The sequence below is a fragment of the Rhinopithecus bieti genome, unplaced genomic scaffold (genome assembly GCF_001698545.2).
Source record: "Rhinopithecus bieti isolate Rb0 unplaced genomic scaffold, ASM169854v2 scaffold_24392, whole genome shotgun sequence".
NCBI lineage: Eukaryota > Metazoa > Chordata > Mammalia > Primates > Cercopithecidae > Rhinopithecus > Rhinopithecus bieti.
This window is the reverse complement of record NW_016812542.1, coordinates 897,093-913,942: the sequence shown is the minus strand read 5'-3', so window position 1 is coordinate 913,942 and position 16,850 is coordinate 897,093. Positions and strand designations below refer to the sequence as shown.

At 37.8% G+C, this 16,850-nt stretch overlaps 1 long non-coding RNA gene across 2 annotated transcripts in view; it reads right to left on the bottom strand.

Annotated features, from left to right (window-relative positions):
• Positions 1-540: 540 nt before the first annotated feature.
• The window catches only part of LOC108545027 (uncharacterized), a 49,906-nt gene continuing 33,596 nt past the window's right edge, over positions 541-16,850 (bottom strand). The window contains exons 2-4 of one of the 2 annotated variants that reach the window (XR_001890015.1): positions 6,683-6,779; positions 5,162-5,231; positions 541-963 (exon numbers count right to left, since the gene is read on the bottom strand). This is a non-coding gene — a long non-coding RNA (uncharacterized LOC108545027). The remainder of the gene's footprint in view (positions 964-5,161; positions 5,232-6,682; positions 6,780-16,850) is intronic. The other variant, XR_001890016.1, reaches the window with a different exon arrangement.

The window sequence follows — 16,850 nt, the reverse complement described above, 5'->3', positions numbered from 1 at the left end:
TTTTTTGTTTGTTTGTTTTCCTAGAGATTTATTCACCTGTTCAAATAACAGGGTTCTATGTTTTCTTAATTTTCTCATATAAATTTAATTTATATTTCATTGATTTTTTTATTCCTATCAATATTATTTCCCTTCTTGTACATTACCTTGATTTGATTTGCTATTCTATTTTTAGTTTCTTGAGTTGGAAGCTTCGGTCATTGATTTTTAATGTTCAATATTATCATAAGTTACAACCTTAACTCCTTCATCCCTGAAGCCATTTGGGTTCACAGATCATTTAAATGACCATTAACTGGCCAGGTGCAGTGGCTCACACCTGTAATCCCAGCACTTAGGGAGGCCAAGGCGGGCAATTGGCCTGACATCAGGAATTCGAGACCAGCTTGGCCAACATGGCGAAACCCAGTCTCTACTGAAAATACAGAATTAGCTGGGCGTAGTGGTGTGCATCTGTAATCCCAAGTACTCAGGAGACTGAGGTGGGAGAATCACTTGAACCCAGGAAACAGAGGCTGCAGTGAGCCGAGATCGCACCATTGCACTCTAGCCTAGGCAAGAGGAGTGAAACTCCATCTTGAAACAAATAAAAATAATAAAATAAATAAGTGACCATTAACTTATCTAAAATCAGTGTGACATGTTTGTAAGTTATACAAAGTGAATGATCAAATGTTCAAATCCAGGACTGTCTGACAACTAAGTCCATGGTCTTTCCTATTCATATAAAGTTGATCATATAAGCCAGGAAGCAGATGGTATCCCCCCACCAAAAAAAGACAAAAAAGAAAGCAAAAGTAAAAGAAATGAATCTTGACTAGTATCTACTTCTTGTCAAATACAGAGCAGCTTCTGGAGGAAATAGAGAAGGCACAGGAGAACCAAGAGAGTCATGTCTAGAGACTTCCTAATTGTGGAGCCTTAGACCAGTCCTTCCATCTTCCAAGGTCACTCTTTCTTCATCTGTAAAACAAGAAAGATGAGCTTATTATTTCCAAGGTTTTTCTCCACTCTAACAGCAGAGTTTCAAAGAAGAAATGATGATTCATAATATTAAATGTTGCAGAGAGGTTAAACAACATAGTTTAAGAAAAGGATAATAAATTCACTAATCAAGTAAGCATCATAATACTAAAAGTGTGATCCCAATTACAACAGTTTTTAAGATAAAATGGGTTTTATGCCTTTATCAAGTAGACAGGGAAATCTGTGAGAGGAGACATCTCCAACAGCATTTGAAAGTTGGGAAAAGTCATAGCAGGGCTAGGAGGAACCACACATAGACTTTTGTTAGCCAGATAATGACACTCAGTTTACTGAGTCCTCTTTCTCATAGCTACAGTGCTGTTTCGGTTTGGGCACAGGATAAAAATCAAGAAAGATCATGAATAGAAAAAAAAGGACAGATTAATTTAAGTTTTATCATCAAAGACTATGTGGCAAAAGTTAGTATAAAAAAATCTAAAAGAAACAGCATCGTATCTAGATAGGGCAAACTTTAATAGACAGATCACGACTCTTGGTTTTCTGAGACCTCTTTCTCACAGCCACAGTGCTGTGCTGTTTTGGTTTGGGCACAGGATAAACTCAATCAAGAAAGATCATGAATAGAAAAAAAAAAAGGACAGATTAGCTTAGGTTTTATCATCAAAAGCTATCTGGCAAAAGTTGGTATAAATATCTAAAAGAAACAACATCATATCTAGATAAGGCAAGCTTTAATAGGACTAGTAAGTCATTGCACAAAGATGATTAGTGAAACATTTGTGAGAAAATCCTTTTGTTGACCTCGGTCTTTCACCTATGACACTATGATGGCAATACAAATTATAATTAAGAGCCTTAATTTTCCCTGTTGAAAATATAGGAAAAGATTTCCCTTCTTTTCCTTAGCGCATTCATCTCAGAAAATTTGTAACTGTAAGCACTTTCTGTTCTCTTTAAGATGTGTGTGGGGGCCTTTTATCAGCTTCATGACCCAGGGCTGTCCTTCTCAAGAAACTGGGAGCCATTTTTTGACATATACACATAGCATCCCTATCTTCCAGTTTCTGTGGGAGGGTAGGATTCTAACTTCCTCCATGGGCATGTTGCTCCAAGTTATAAAACTACCTCTCGTCATAGAGATACGATACGTTTGTTTTATCCCTGGATAAAATCAATCAGTTAACAGAAATGTTGACTTTAATCACGATGGGAAAGTCAGGGTTAATTATGTGTGAATGTTAAGTCTTCTTACTTGAAGACTTGTTATTGTTTTTATTGAAAACATGTAGGTAATGGGTTATATCTCCTTGGCTATACATATGGGAGTGACAGTCCTTTCCGCCTTGGTAATCTCTTAGCAGATTTCTTGTAAAGTGCATCACAGTCTGGCTTAATGCTTATCCTCTAGTGCTTAGCTCTACTACCTTTGTGGAGAGAATTTCTGGGTTGGGAGGTGATTTTGGTTTTAATTATATTTTCACACACGTATCAAGGTTGAATCCAGAACTGAACCATCTGAGACTCAAGAACACATTGCAAAATAAAGAAGCTCCTGCCTGGCCAGACTCCTTTATGTCTATTCCCAACAAACTAAATAGATCGGTTGGCCAGAGGTAGATTGTTCTGGTGAAGGACAAGGAGAAGGGAGAGTCAATCCTACAATCTGGACACTTTAAATCAGAATCCCTTTCTTTGGTTCTCTCTCAGTAACTTTGTACAGCTACGTAAGGGTCCTGTCCAAGAGCACGCTCTCACATTGAAGAAATAAAGGCAGATACCGGATTCCACTGTTCAAGAGCTCAGAAATGAAACGGAGATGAAGTTACCTGGAAGCTATTGAAGTATTTCAAGGTCTCTGGCTTATATGAGCCCCTTTCAAAGTGCTAGAAGATATGTAGGTGGTTTTGTTTTTGTAAAATTTGCAAAAGTAAGATCTTTCTGTATTCCTTTCGATGAAGAAGACCAACTAAATCATAAAAGCTTTAGCCCCCTGCTGTGAAAGGTAAAAAGAAATAGCAAGGGAGCAAGAAAGGGCGGAAGAGTGACACTGAATTTATGCATGTTCTAAAGACAGGATTTTCATATGAAAGTAGACACTTTCCAAAAATAGCTACTATAATTCTTAGAAAATTTTTTAAATTCCTGCCAAGTAATAGAAACTTCAGTTACCCAAATGACCTAAATTCTTGACATTTAACTAAAAAACCTGTCAGAAAATAGTTCACCAATACATCTGCTTTTCTTCCACATAATTTATTTCACACAATTAAATAGTGCAAGCTAAAAAGAAAATAGCATAATCCTTACAATGGTAGGTACCATCTTTTGAAAACATAATGTTTTTGAAATTGGCAAATTTTAAGAATTTAGGAGTATAAATTATGAAAGTACAATGTGAATATTATTTTGCTTTCACATACTGAAATATTTCAGCAAACATGCATAAATCGTTATTTATATGTAACTTGTTCATTTTATTATTATAAATATGTTAGGGTATGTGGCAGAAGGAAATGACAACCCTTTGTCCAAACATCCTTATTTCTAAAAGTTTCTGAATTAAAATAATAACAACATTCATTAAGTGTAACCCCAAGTGGGTTCCAGTATAGGGATATACAGAAAAAGCGGTCAGTAAAGGTTAATTTAAATGTTTTGTAATGTATGCAAACCTCAAATATGAAAGGGGATGTAAAGAATATCCTCAAGCGTGCTGGAATCCTGAAGGATCCTGGGAACGAGCTCTCTTACTTTGTGAAGGCATAGAGTTTTACTGAGGGTTTTACCTTCAGTAAAGGATGGAACCATGAGACTGGCAAGGTATACATAGATTTGGGAGTGTGCAGATGTGCACTGGAGGCAGATGACCTGCGCTGGCTTTCTATGGCCCCCACTCCACTCCCCTTCTGGAGGAGCTAGCTTTTAAAAGATTTACTCTATGAGGCCTATGGGGTTGTTGAAGTTGGCTAGAACTTTAACTTTTATCTTTCCTTCATCCGAATTTCCTGTGAGAGTCCCCTTGCCTTTCACAAAATGAATGTGCTATAGAAGCTGCAAGAACAGTGTAACAAGAATGGAGATCTCATCTGCCTCATTATTTTTTCGAATCCAGTGGATGAGGTGCTTTGGCCTATTCATTTTCTGCCACTTGGAATTCCACATGGACAAAGATGGTAGATAAATCCTCTGGAGCAAGAGCAGTGTCTGGATGTGATGTGTGTAAGAGGTACAGTGAGGCCATTTCAGGTTAGCTGACAATTCCTCTTGGCCATACTTAACCTTGTAATATGAAAATGCAGACAGATAATTAAAAGAAAATAGAAAATAACAAAATAAACTAATGTTAATATTCACTTATGTTTTAAGGTAGTATTTATTTTCTTGGGTTTGAATTAAGCATCCTGAAATTGTAATAGTCTAGGTTTCTTTGAAGCTTTGAGACTTTTAAGTTTAACAATATTACTAATGATATAAAGAGGTTAAAATGTGACTGCTGACATTATAATTAAAACTGCCAGATCTGGTTTACATAGGCTAACTCATTCATTTGTGATCTACTGTGATTAGTTTGTTTATATATTGTGGTTGATATTGTAGGGCTTTATGTATTATTCATAACCTTATTATAATTAAACAAATTTCTGTTTTGGACGACGTATTCTTAACAGGTTATGTCTGAGTACGAGTATGTTGGAAATTGTTCTCAACTAATTTCATATTCAAAATCTACAAAATAATTATCTTCGAAAGGCCCAGAAAGTTTGAGGCATAATCTTTTGACTCTCAGAATTATTGAGTTTCCTTAAGTAGATGGAATGTTTACTTGACATAGTAATAGTTCAATAAATGATAAGCATTGATTATGACATATGGTACTCCTGACATTATATTATGTCAGGATTTCTTAGTCCCTGCTACTACTGACATTTTGGTCAGATAATTCTTTGTTGTAGGGATCTGTACTGGATATTATTAGATACTCAGCAGCACTCCCGACTTCAACTCACTAGATGTCATTAACATCTAGCAACAACCAAACCAAAATTTTCAACAACCAAAAATGTGTCCAGATATTGCCAATGTCCTCTGGGGTATAAAACTGTCACAAGTTGAAACCCCTGGATATTTTTTAAAATAAGTTAGGAAACGAATAGAAATGAGCTATATCTTTTACCTTTGATTGGTTTAAAACCACTTTCAATTAACATGGAGTCACTGGCAGCTTTTCTCTCCTTCTTCCATAGCTATGAAACAGTTACAAGAGAAATGAAGAAAGGTGCGGTGTTATCAGGAGAGAAGGAGATGGAGTAATGCTAAATTGTACCATCTAAACTGTGTGGAGAACACATGCATAGGAATTGTTACTAGGTTGTTCTGTGGTCCATCAAAATCTCCATCTCTGACACATATAAATGCAGAAATTGGTAGCTTTTCAAGTAAGAAAGAATAGGCTTTGTATACTCCAAAGTGATTTTCAATGAAACAGAACATTTACATTTGTCCTTGCTATTTTCCCGGAGTGTGCCATGACAGAATCCTCACCCGGGGTGAACCTCCCACCGATGCCTCATCACACTGGCCCGCCTGTTGTCATTTTTGATGTGGCCTTGTAGAGTCCTGCTCAGAGCTGACTTAGCTCTGGGCTGCTCCTTACAGAAAATGTTAACAAGCACAGGCATTGAGGAAACAGCTCTCCTGCAGGGATTTTGACCTGAGGCCACAGATTCAGGAGTGAGTTTATAGCTTCATAGCATGTTTTTAATTTAGTCACCTCAAAGATTTGTATTTCTCAGACTTGCAAACTGCCCACCCCTCCTCCCATCCCTTGAGGGTCCCCCACCCCCATTCCCAACCTCAGAGGAAGTTTCTCTTGTAAAGAACAGAGAGTCCAGTTAGGTAACTAATGAGCTACATACACTGCTTGATAGACAGCTTTTTCCCTCTTCAAAAGGCAGCTCATAGGGGTGCTTTGTGTTTGTGCACTACCAAAGTCACCACAAATCACCCCTTATGCAGCCACCTCCACCAAATTATTTTCTATTTATCAGATTTGATCACTAAGAGTAGCTTTTAATCTGAATTTTGACAATTGAAATTTTAGCTACCTCTGAAAACGAAAATAATCACTCATAGAATTAACTTTTTACACAGAAATTTCACATTCTGACGACTTGAAGTGGCAGGTTTTATACAATCTAAGTTTTCTCATTATTGACAGTTTTGTATCTGGTAATTCTTTGTTGTGAGGTATGTCCTAGGCTTTGCAGGATGTTCAGCAATACCTCTGTCATTTACCCACTAGATGCCAGGAGCAGCCCCTCCTTTCCCCACAGTTTTGACAACCAAAATGTCTCCAGACATTGACAGATACCCCCTGGGGGTAAAATCGCCTCTGATTGAGAACCACTGATCTAATATGGCACAGAGTAAGTATCTGTCATTTGACTATGTGCTAGAACTTTAAGACTGTTGCACATTTACTACTACAAACACTTATAGTTACAGATGACCCTTTTTCCCCCAAAAGGAAAACCCTTAAGAATTTAATTTTCAAAAAACTTTTTTACCAAATATCTTGAAAAACCCATTTATTAGAAAGCCATAGTTTTTCATATTTTTTGTGAGGGGTTTAAGTAATAAGTGTACATTTCCATAGTCAAGAGAAATATGACAATTCTCGCTGGCAGTTACATACCGCTTTCATGTGGACTTCCCAACTTCCTCGGATCAGGTCCATAACCTCTTTATTGCAGAGTCTTCAGGGGAAAGCTGGGCCATGAGATAAGTTGAACCTGTTGTTAATCATGCATTTGTGATTGAATAATAGGGAACCAAGTGACTTAAGATTTTTCACTAAGAAGATATTATCAAAGCAGAAAGTGACAAATTTTACCAAATAGCATTATTAAAAATTAATTTAATTAATGTAGTTTTGATATCACTAGTACATGAGGTACATTTGTTATTAATATTTTTAATTTTAATTTTGTAAAATGGCTCGATATCTATGCAACTGTGTAGTTTCTTGCTTTCCTCAAGTAAGGAATTAAAATAGAACATTATCTATTGCACTTTACAAGCATTATCTTTGATACATAAACTTTAAATAAAGGCTATTTGCTATAATCCATAAGAAAAACTCTGGTGAAGAGCAAAGAAGTCGTATGTAACAAGTGGAATAATTACAAAAATGGAAAAATAAAGAAGCACAAAAAATAGTGACACTGTAAAATGCGTGACATTTTACACTTAACAGCTTTGCAGTTTAGAGGACACTTCTGTTATTACATAATAATGTATAAAAATTACATAATGAGACCTCAGTGAACAAAAGGCAAATAAATAATTTTTACTTATTCTTACTGCTACTAGAAGCAGGAATGGGGTATGGAGTGTGAATTTTGTCATGCAATAGGTGGAATACAGTACGATGAAGGGCTTCTCAGTAATTTTGGAGAGATATTCCAGGTAACTCAGAAATACATGCTGATCTCTGTAAAAATATTTCCTGCTGTGTGACTTAAAAAGAAAGGCAAGCTTGCTTGCAGGCATTATGTAACTGGCAACCGCAATTGGAGATATGTTATTGCCTGGATCTATGAGGTGCCAAACATGGATAGAAACAGCAGAACTCTAATGTAGAGTTCAAGGTTAATTAAGACATTGTACTTTAAATGACCAGCCTTGCAGTAAGTGTGGAGAAGGGATTATCTCCAATTAGTGCATCAATTTTGAGGTAAGTTACCATCCACATGGATTCTTTTGGCTTAGCATGGGTTATAGATCACAAAAGATGAAAAAGGAAATGTCAAAAGAAGAGCATCATACAGGGTCAGGAACAACAACAAAAATCCATTAGTTGCTTCTGACTAAAAGTCCTGTTAATGGTCTAGTGAGAATAAATGAAAACTAATACAAAAACATCGTTAATATTTTATATTACTTCTAGATCATATTTATGTCTTTATACTTAGATGTATCTGTAGAGTAAACCAGATATATTATTTCATATAATGGTTTCTTTTTTCCTCACTAGATATTTTATTAGCCTTATGTAGTGAAATGTTAAAAGAATGGCCTTCAAGTATCATTTCAAATTGGTGAAATGGGGGATCCAACTAATATTTTTGACAAAATTTTAATGCTTAATGTAGGAGGATCCTATAAAATTACAGAATTGATAATAGTTGGTTAGGTATTTACATATTTATATACATTATCTCAGTATTTACATGGCTTTAATCAATATTATTTTACCTTCTTGTCTAGATGATCACATTATCCAATTGTATATCAAAGGGGCCTTTGGTAAAAGTGAGGAACTTGTTTAAAGAGTTCCTATTATAAATCTTACAGAAACCATAATAATAATTACAATTCTATCATTTATTTTTACATGTAATACACACACCTGCTCACCTATGCATGCACACACTTACACACACATACATACATATAAATAACAGGCACTGTCCTATTTTCCTATTTGCTATATGTATGATGTTAGCAAAACAGCTACAGTCCCTTTACTCAAGTAGTTCTCAGTGGGGTGTGGTCCGCCCTAAGGAGTTTAGGAGTTGCACAATGGGAAGATTATCAAAAGTTTTAAGCAAGGAGTTATAAAATCTAACTTACATTTTTATTTCTTTTTTTGCTATTTTTTTTTTAAATCTGACTTACATTTTTAAAAGATCTCCTTTAAAAAACTTTGCATAACATGATGCATGTACTATAGAGATCCAAAAATTGATGTAAGGGTATCAGCTAGGGCACTAGTGCATAGTCAAAATGAAAATTAATGATGCTTGATGCTTGGAAAAAAGAATGGAAAGAAAGAGATGGAGAAAAATCAACAGGATCCAGATATAGTTTTGAGGTAAGATTGACAAGACTTGAGGCTTTGAATTTGAAGATGGTGTTGAGGGTGAGGGTGAAATTTGAAGGTGGAAAGGTCCAAAATCAGAAACCTGTTTGCACAGAAATTAAAAGTTTCATGACAAATTCATACAGAAATCAAAAGAAAATATCAAAACTGGAAGGACTTCTTGATAAACTGGATGACATAGTATTTTGAATTTTGAATTAAAGTATAGTTTTGATAATGAGGCTGGGTAATGAAGTGAATTCCTGGGCTGACCTACTAAACTACTTTTGAATCATTTACCATTGAGTGGGAGGAATATGGAAGTCATAGTTGACTAAATTATCTAATGGGGGTTCCCTAACTCCTCTCTCTTTTCACAACATATTTTGAAAAAGTCAGGTACTTCCTTTTCAACTTCCCTTATAGCTAAGGACTGCCAGGTAGACTTGTTATTGCCAATAAGAAGTGAGTGAAAGCATGCTTCTGCTGCATGTGTTCCTAGAAAGACGTTTCTTACCTGAAAAAAGAAGAGTCAGATATACTCCCTCTTGTCTCCCTCTCTCCTCACTCCCTCCTTTATCCTGTTCTCCCTATTATTTCCCTTGCTCTACCATGGATGTCTCTTTACTTTTACCTCATGTTCCCTGACATGTGAGTCATGAGCCACAACTTGGTTTAAATGTGATTTGGCTGTCTCTACTCATGCCTGAATAGTCTTGTCATCATAGTTGCTTGGACCAATAAAATGGGAATGCAAGTGAGGTGTCATTTCTGGGTAGTAGTGTTAAGAAGTCCTATAAATCACTAAATATTAACCCATAATTCTGAAAAATCAAAACTAAAATATCCTACTCCAGACATCTTGTTAAGAAGGCAATAAATATTGATGCGGTTTGGCTCTCGCGCCACCCAAATCTAATGTTGAATTGTAATTCCCAAAGTTGGGGGAAGAAATGCGTGGGATGTGATTGACTCACAGGAGTTGGATTTCCCCCATGCTGTTCTCATGATAACAAGTGAGTTCTCACAAGATCTGATGGTTTAAAGGTATGTGGCACTTCCAGTTTTGCTCACTCTCTCTCTCCTGCTGGCATGTGAATAAAGTGTTTGCTTCCCCTTCCCCTTCTGCCATGACTGTAAGTTTCTTGAGGCTTCCCAGTCACGCTTCCTGTCAAGCCTGAAGAACTATGAGTCAATTAAATTTCTTTCCTTCATAAATTACCCAGTCTCAGGTAGTTCTTTATAGCAGTGTGAGAACAGACTAATAATGAAAATTGGTAACAGAAGGGTGGGGTATTGCTATAAAGATACCTGAAAATGTGGAAATGACTTTGGAACTGGGTAATAGGCAGAAACTGGAAGAGTTTTGAAAGCTCAGAAGAAGATAGGAATATGTGGGAAGGTTTAGAACTTCCTAGAGACTTGTTGAATGATTTTGACCAAAATGTCAACAGTAATATGGACAATGAAGTTCAAGCTGAGGTGGTCTGAAATGGAGATGAAGAACATACTGGGAACTGGAGTAAAGGTCACTCTTGCTATCCTTTAAGCAAACAGACTGGTGTCATTTACCTCTGAACTAGAGATCTGTGGAACTTTGAACTTGAGAGAGATGTTTTAGAGTATCTGGCGGGAGAAATTTCTGAGCAGCAAAGTGTTCCAAAATATGACCTGGCTGTTTCTAAAATGTTTGCTCATATGTGTGAACATAGAGATTTTCTGAATCTTGAACTTATATTTAAAAGAGAAGCAGAGCATAGAAGTTTAGAAAACTGGCCATGTGGTAGAAAAGAAAGACCCATCTTTTGGGAAAATGTCAAGCCAGCTGCAGATATTTGTATAAGCAAAGAGGAGTCAAATGTTAATAGCAAAGAGAATGGGAAAAATGTCTCAGGGCATTTCAGAAACCTTCTCAGCAGCCCCTCCTATTACAGACCCATGGCTAGGAGGAAAAAAATGGTTTTGTGGGCCAGGTCCAGGGTCATTGCTTCAGAGGATGCAAGCCCCAAGTGGTGTTTGGCCTACAGTTGTGCAGAAGGCAAGAACTGAAGTTTGAGAACCTCCTCCTAGATTTCAGAGGATGTATGGAAACACCTGGGTATCCAGGCAGAAGTCTGATGCAGTGGAGGAGCCTTGACAGAGAATCTCTACTAGGGCAGTGATGAGGGGAAATGTGGGGTTGGAGCCCATATGGAGTCCATTCTCACACAGCTGTAAAATTAAGGGAGGAGACCACCCCTCATATTGTCTTATGCTCAATTTCTGCCTCCAAAGAAAGAAAAAGTAAAAACTAAAAGACAGAAATGAAATCCACAAGCAGACAGCCCGTCGCCACACCCTGGGCCTGGTAGATAAAGATCGACCCCTGACATAATCAGTTATGCTATCTATAGATTACACATTGTATGGAAAACCACTGTAAAAATCCTATTTTGTTTTGTTCCAATCTAATTATCTGCTCATGCAGACCCCAGTCATGTAACCCCTGCTTGCTCAACTGATAACAACCCTCTCACATGCACCCCCTTAGAGTTGTGAGGCCTTAAAGGGGACAGGAATTGCTCACTCAGGGAGCTTGGCTCTTGAGACAGGAGTCTTGCAGATGCCCCCGGTTGAATAAACCCCTTCCTTCTTTAACTTGGTGTCTCAGGAGTTTTGTCTGTGGCTCATCCTGCTACAAAATACTACCTGAGACTGAGTAGTCAATAAAGAAAAGGAACTTACACAGTTCTTCAGGCTTAATAGGAAGCATGACTGGGAGACCTTAGGCAACTTACAATTATGGTGGAGGGTAAAAGTGAAGCAAATACCTTCTTCACATGGTGGCAGGAGAGAGACAGAGTGAAGGGAGATGTTTCACACACTTTAAGCCATCAGATCTTGTGAGAACTGACTACCTATCATGAGAACAGCATGAGGGAAATCTAACTCCACGATCCAATCACCTCCCACCAGGTCCCTCCCGCAACGTTGGGAATTAGAATTCAACATGAGATTTGGGGGTGGGACACAGAGCAAAACCACTTCATTCCTCCCCTGGCCGCTTCCCCATCTGATGTCCTTCTCACAACTCAAAACACAATCATGCCTTCCTAACAGTCCCTGAAAGTCTAAACTAATTCCAGCATTAACTCAAAAGTCCAAGTCAAAGTGTAATCTGAGACAAGGCAAGTCCCTTCTGCTTATGAGCCCACAAAATCAAAAACAAGCTAGTTACTTCCAAGATATAATGAAGGTAGTGGGCACTGGGCAAATGCTCCCGTTCCAAATGTGAGAAATTGGCCAAAACAAAGGGGCTACAAGCCCCATGCAAGCTTAAAACCCAAGAATGCAGTCATTAAATCTTAAAGCTCTAAAATAATCTCCTTTAACTCCATGTCTCACATCCAGACCATGCTGATGCAAAGGGTAGACTCCCAAGGCCTTGAGCAGCTCTGCCACTGTGGATCTGCAGGGTACAGCCCCCATGGCTGCTTTCATGGCCTAAAGTTGAGTGCCTGTGGCTTTTTCAGGCACACAGTGCAAGTTGTCAGTTGCTCTACCATTTTGGGATCTGGAGAACCGTGGCCCTCTTCTCACAGCTCCACTAGGCAGCACCCCAGTGGGGACTCTGTGTGTGGGCTCCAACAAAAAAATTAGCTGCACATAGTGGTAAAACACCTATAGTTCCAGCTCCTTGGGAGGCTGAAGCAGGAGGATTGCTTGAATCTTGCAGGTCAAGGCTGCAGTAAGCCACGATCAGGTCACTGCACTCCAGCCTAGGTAACAGAGCAAGACCCTGTTTCAAAAAACAAAATTGTGGGTGGAGGACATGAACGGAAACATATTTCAATTGATGGCAGTTGGCTTGGTACTATTCAAGGTTTCAGTATCCACTGGGGGTTTTGGAATGTATCTTCTGTGGATAAAGGAACACTACTGTGTTACAATGCCTATCAAAAGCCTAGCAAAGAGAAAGGGCTCAGTAAATATTAACCACTCTACCTCTGGAACAATAGCCATAGAAATTTTACTGTGAGAGAGTAGATAGATGCTTAGTTAACTGTTTTCAAGTACAGTTTCTTGTAGAAAAAAAAGTATACAATGAAATAAAATGTCCATTGTTGCAATATCCTGAAATAATTTGAAAAATTCAGAATCTACTTAGTTTTAAGTTCTTTGAGGTCAGGAGTGAAACCTAAACATAAGGAGGCTATAAAGTACTAGACATTTCGTGTCCTTTGTAATTAGCATTTGAATAAATACCAGGGGAAACAGGAAGTGAGCATAGAATGCTTCTAGATGCACATTCTAGATACTGTAGGGAGGCTCTGCTATCTGTCTCTGTAAGTCTGTTCTGTTACAATGCAGCTAAGTCTCACCATGGGTTCTCCCTTCCCTAGAGTGCTCTCTTAATCTTTGTTCTGGCCTTGGATCATTAGATCTGCAGTTGTTACAACCCCAGATATTGGCAGCTGTGTTTCTAACCACGGCCTAATAACCCAACCATGAACTTTGACCACCACCATCTGGTTTAACGATGTGGCTTTGTTGTTCTCTAACAAGCCTGAATAGTTCCACCATCACACTTGCTTGGCCCAATGAAATGTGAGCGCAAGTGATGTGTGACTTCTGGGTGGCAGAGTTAAAAGCCGGGGTATGATTCACCAAGCTACCTATTCCCTGCCATATGATCCTGGGGGCAGATGGATAGCTGATCTCTGAGTGACTACAGTGAGCAAAGAGAGAAAGACTCCTGCCAAACCATGTGGACAGGTAGTACAAGCAAGAAATTAACTTTTATTCTGTTAAGTCTCTGAGATGTTGCTTGTTGTTTTCCACTGTAAAACCTACTTTTCTTGACAAAAACCCTCATTAAAGCAGGGCCTGAGCTCGTCTCCACTATTTAAAGAACTTGGATCTATGTCAGGACTAGCCATCCTGGAGATGTTCAGTAAAGATTATCTAATTGAACACAAAATGTCCAATAACAAAATATGGTTTTTTTGAAGGCCCAATAGAATGGGTCATGTTTTAGTCTCATTTTATAATTTATTAAGGTCAATGACAGCAAAGAAAGTAGTATTTTTTAAGATGCTTAAACTAGAGTGTTAAAGTAGGGGAGAGGTTCTTAATCTATTCTCTTCACCCTTGTGTGAGAGAAGCTATCATTTAAAACCCTGGCTCATTTCATACTTCAATCCTACTGGCTTTTCTTTTTTCCTCTGAGACAGAATCAGGCTCGAGTGCAGTGGCATGACTTCTTGGGTTCCAACGATTCGCCTGCCTCAACCTACTGAGTAGCTGGGATTACAGGTGCATATCACCACCCCTGGCTAATTTTTGTTTTTTAGTAGAGATGAGGTTTCACCATGCTGGCCAGGGTGGTCTCAAACTTTTGACCTCCACTGATCTGCCCACCTCAGCCTCCCAAAGTGCCGGGATTACTGGCATGAACCACCACACCTGGCCCCTACTGACTTAAAAAATATGAAGTTGTATGGTTGAAAAGTAACAGATTTTTCTTCTATTTTCTTCCTTTTCTCACTTTTCAGTCAAATAATTGTAATGTTCCCTTTGTAAGGTTGGGAAGAAGGACAATCAAGTGGGTAGCTAGTTTCTTGCACCTCTGTGGAAGAGCTGAACTTTCTCTGTGAAGAGCTTCACCACAGGGCCCTTAGCACTGGGGACAGAGTGGTACATTTATACCAAGCACCCACTTCCACTTTCTCTCTAACACTTGAAAACTTTCACAGTACTTTTTCACTAAGGCTACTTGCAAGTCTGAAAAACAAAGACATTGCTTCATTTAGAAGTTATATTACCTGTGGATTATTTAAACTTCCCTAAATAACATCTAGATGATTTAGTAAGAAATGTGTTGTGTAGTGTACAGTCAACTCAGATACAAAGAATGTAATGGCTTTAGTGAGCCAACTGTACTTGTAAAATTAAAATTTAACCAACATGTTGAATCAGGCACATAAGGTATTGACTAAATTCACTTGCTTCTTTATAGACATTACTTTTGTGGTTCCTCTTTAGTGTTTAAATAAATAATAAAGTAAAAGGCACAAACAGGAAAATAGGCTTTATAATTAATTATTTTATTTTGAAGTTTTGTTCTTATTACTCTCAAGAAGAGGTGAAGTATCTTTAACTGGGTGAAAAGCAGATTGTCTGTACCAAACTGTATATTTGGGTGTTTATGAATTCCCAGTACCTTTTGGGGGTACATATATAGTGTGCTAACATTTGAAAGTAAATAAAGAAACAAATTCTGAATATAAGTCTGGTTTCTTACTTTAGGTTATGATCAAGACAAGGTGATTTGTTCCTGGACACAAGGTGAGCCCATATGCCACTAGGTTACCCCTCACCTTGCTAGACGGAGCTACAGATTTATGAGGACAAACCTTATGGGAACATCCTCTATCATTCTTCAGATGATAAGGCACTGGCTCCCATATTGAGCTTTAACAATCCAGTGAGTGAAAATGAAACACAGGGAGTATCTCTGGATTTAAAACAGACACATAAGAAAAGTAAAATTATCATTCAACCTCGGGGTAATAGATGAAGGCACATCATGAATCTTAATCTTATAAATTTAATTTAATAAATGAAATGCCTCTAAGATTTGAGGCTTTGTGGGATAATAAGAAACAATCACTGAAGACCTACACTTTGAATAATCCAACATCAATTTTTGCTTTTTATCTTACTCAATCTCTCAGCAACATTAGATATGGTTGACCCCTTACTATTTCTTGAAGGATTTTCTGTGCTTGGCTCCCAGGATGCCATACTTTTCCTGATTTTTTCCCCATATCATTGGCTTCTACTCCTTTGTCTTTTGTTGATTCAGTCTCAATTCTCCAGCCTCTGAAGTTTAAAATGCACCAGAACCAGTCCATGGACTTATTTAGCCTCACTCTTCCTACTGATCTCCATACAATGCCATGTATATGCTGAGGACTCTAAACTATCCCATCTCTTTCCTGGTGTCCTGGTGTCCAGATTTGAATAACTGCCTACCTGACATTTCAACTTGCATCTCAAACTTAACATAACTCAATTTTCCTCAATAAAACTCTCCTTTCCATTGTTATCCATGTTAGTACATGAGACCATGATTTGGGTCAAAAACTTGGAAATAAATCTTTATTCCTTTTTTTCCCTCATATCCACCCAATCTATCAAATTTTATCAGCACTTCCTTTCAAATATTCTATAATTGTATCATTTATTACTACCCTTTTCCAAATCCACATTTTCTCTTGACCCGTTGCAATCAGTTTTCTCCACAGCATCCAACATGTTATCCTTCAAAATGTTAAATATTTTTCTTTTACACACACACTAATGCTGAAAATCTTATAATAGCTTCTCATTACACTTAGAATAAAATCACAGTACTTTCTTCCTAAAAGGTATTATTTGAGCACTTGGTTCTCTCTCTATTCTCATCCTCTCAGTCCTGTGAACTGTCTCAAGCTACATTGACTTCCATAGTGTTTTTTGGCAAGTCAGTCATGCTCTTATTGCTCTTTTTAAATTTGCTTATCTTTCTGCCTCAAATGTTCTTCCTCAAGGTAGCCTCATGGCTCACTCCCTCAAGTCCTTCAGTGCATCTTCAAATTAATCATTCAAAGAGGGTCTCAAGTAATGTATGCAAATCGATTCCACACTCTCCTGTATCCCTGCTTAATTTTTCTTCATGGTCACCAAAAACAAGCAAAATAATGAGACAATGATCTTTGATATATTGGACATCAAACAATAAAAAACAGCAATTTCTGAAAGATTGGAGTCAATCAAGGTGATCTCTAATTTGCCTCAGCTTATTGATTTTAAAAAATAATCCAGACCTCAGAACAAGGAAGAGGAACGCTAAGTACAGCCTAGAGAACTTCCTGAGTTGAGGAGATGAAACCAAGAGTCTGGGGAGACCAACACGGATAGAGTTTTCAGGACATAGTATATGAAAATAGAAAGCTGCACCAAAAAAAAAAAAAAA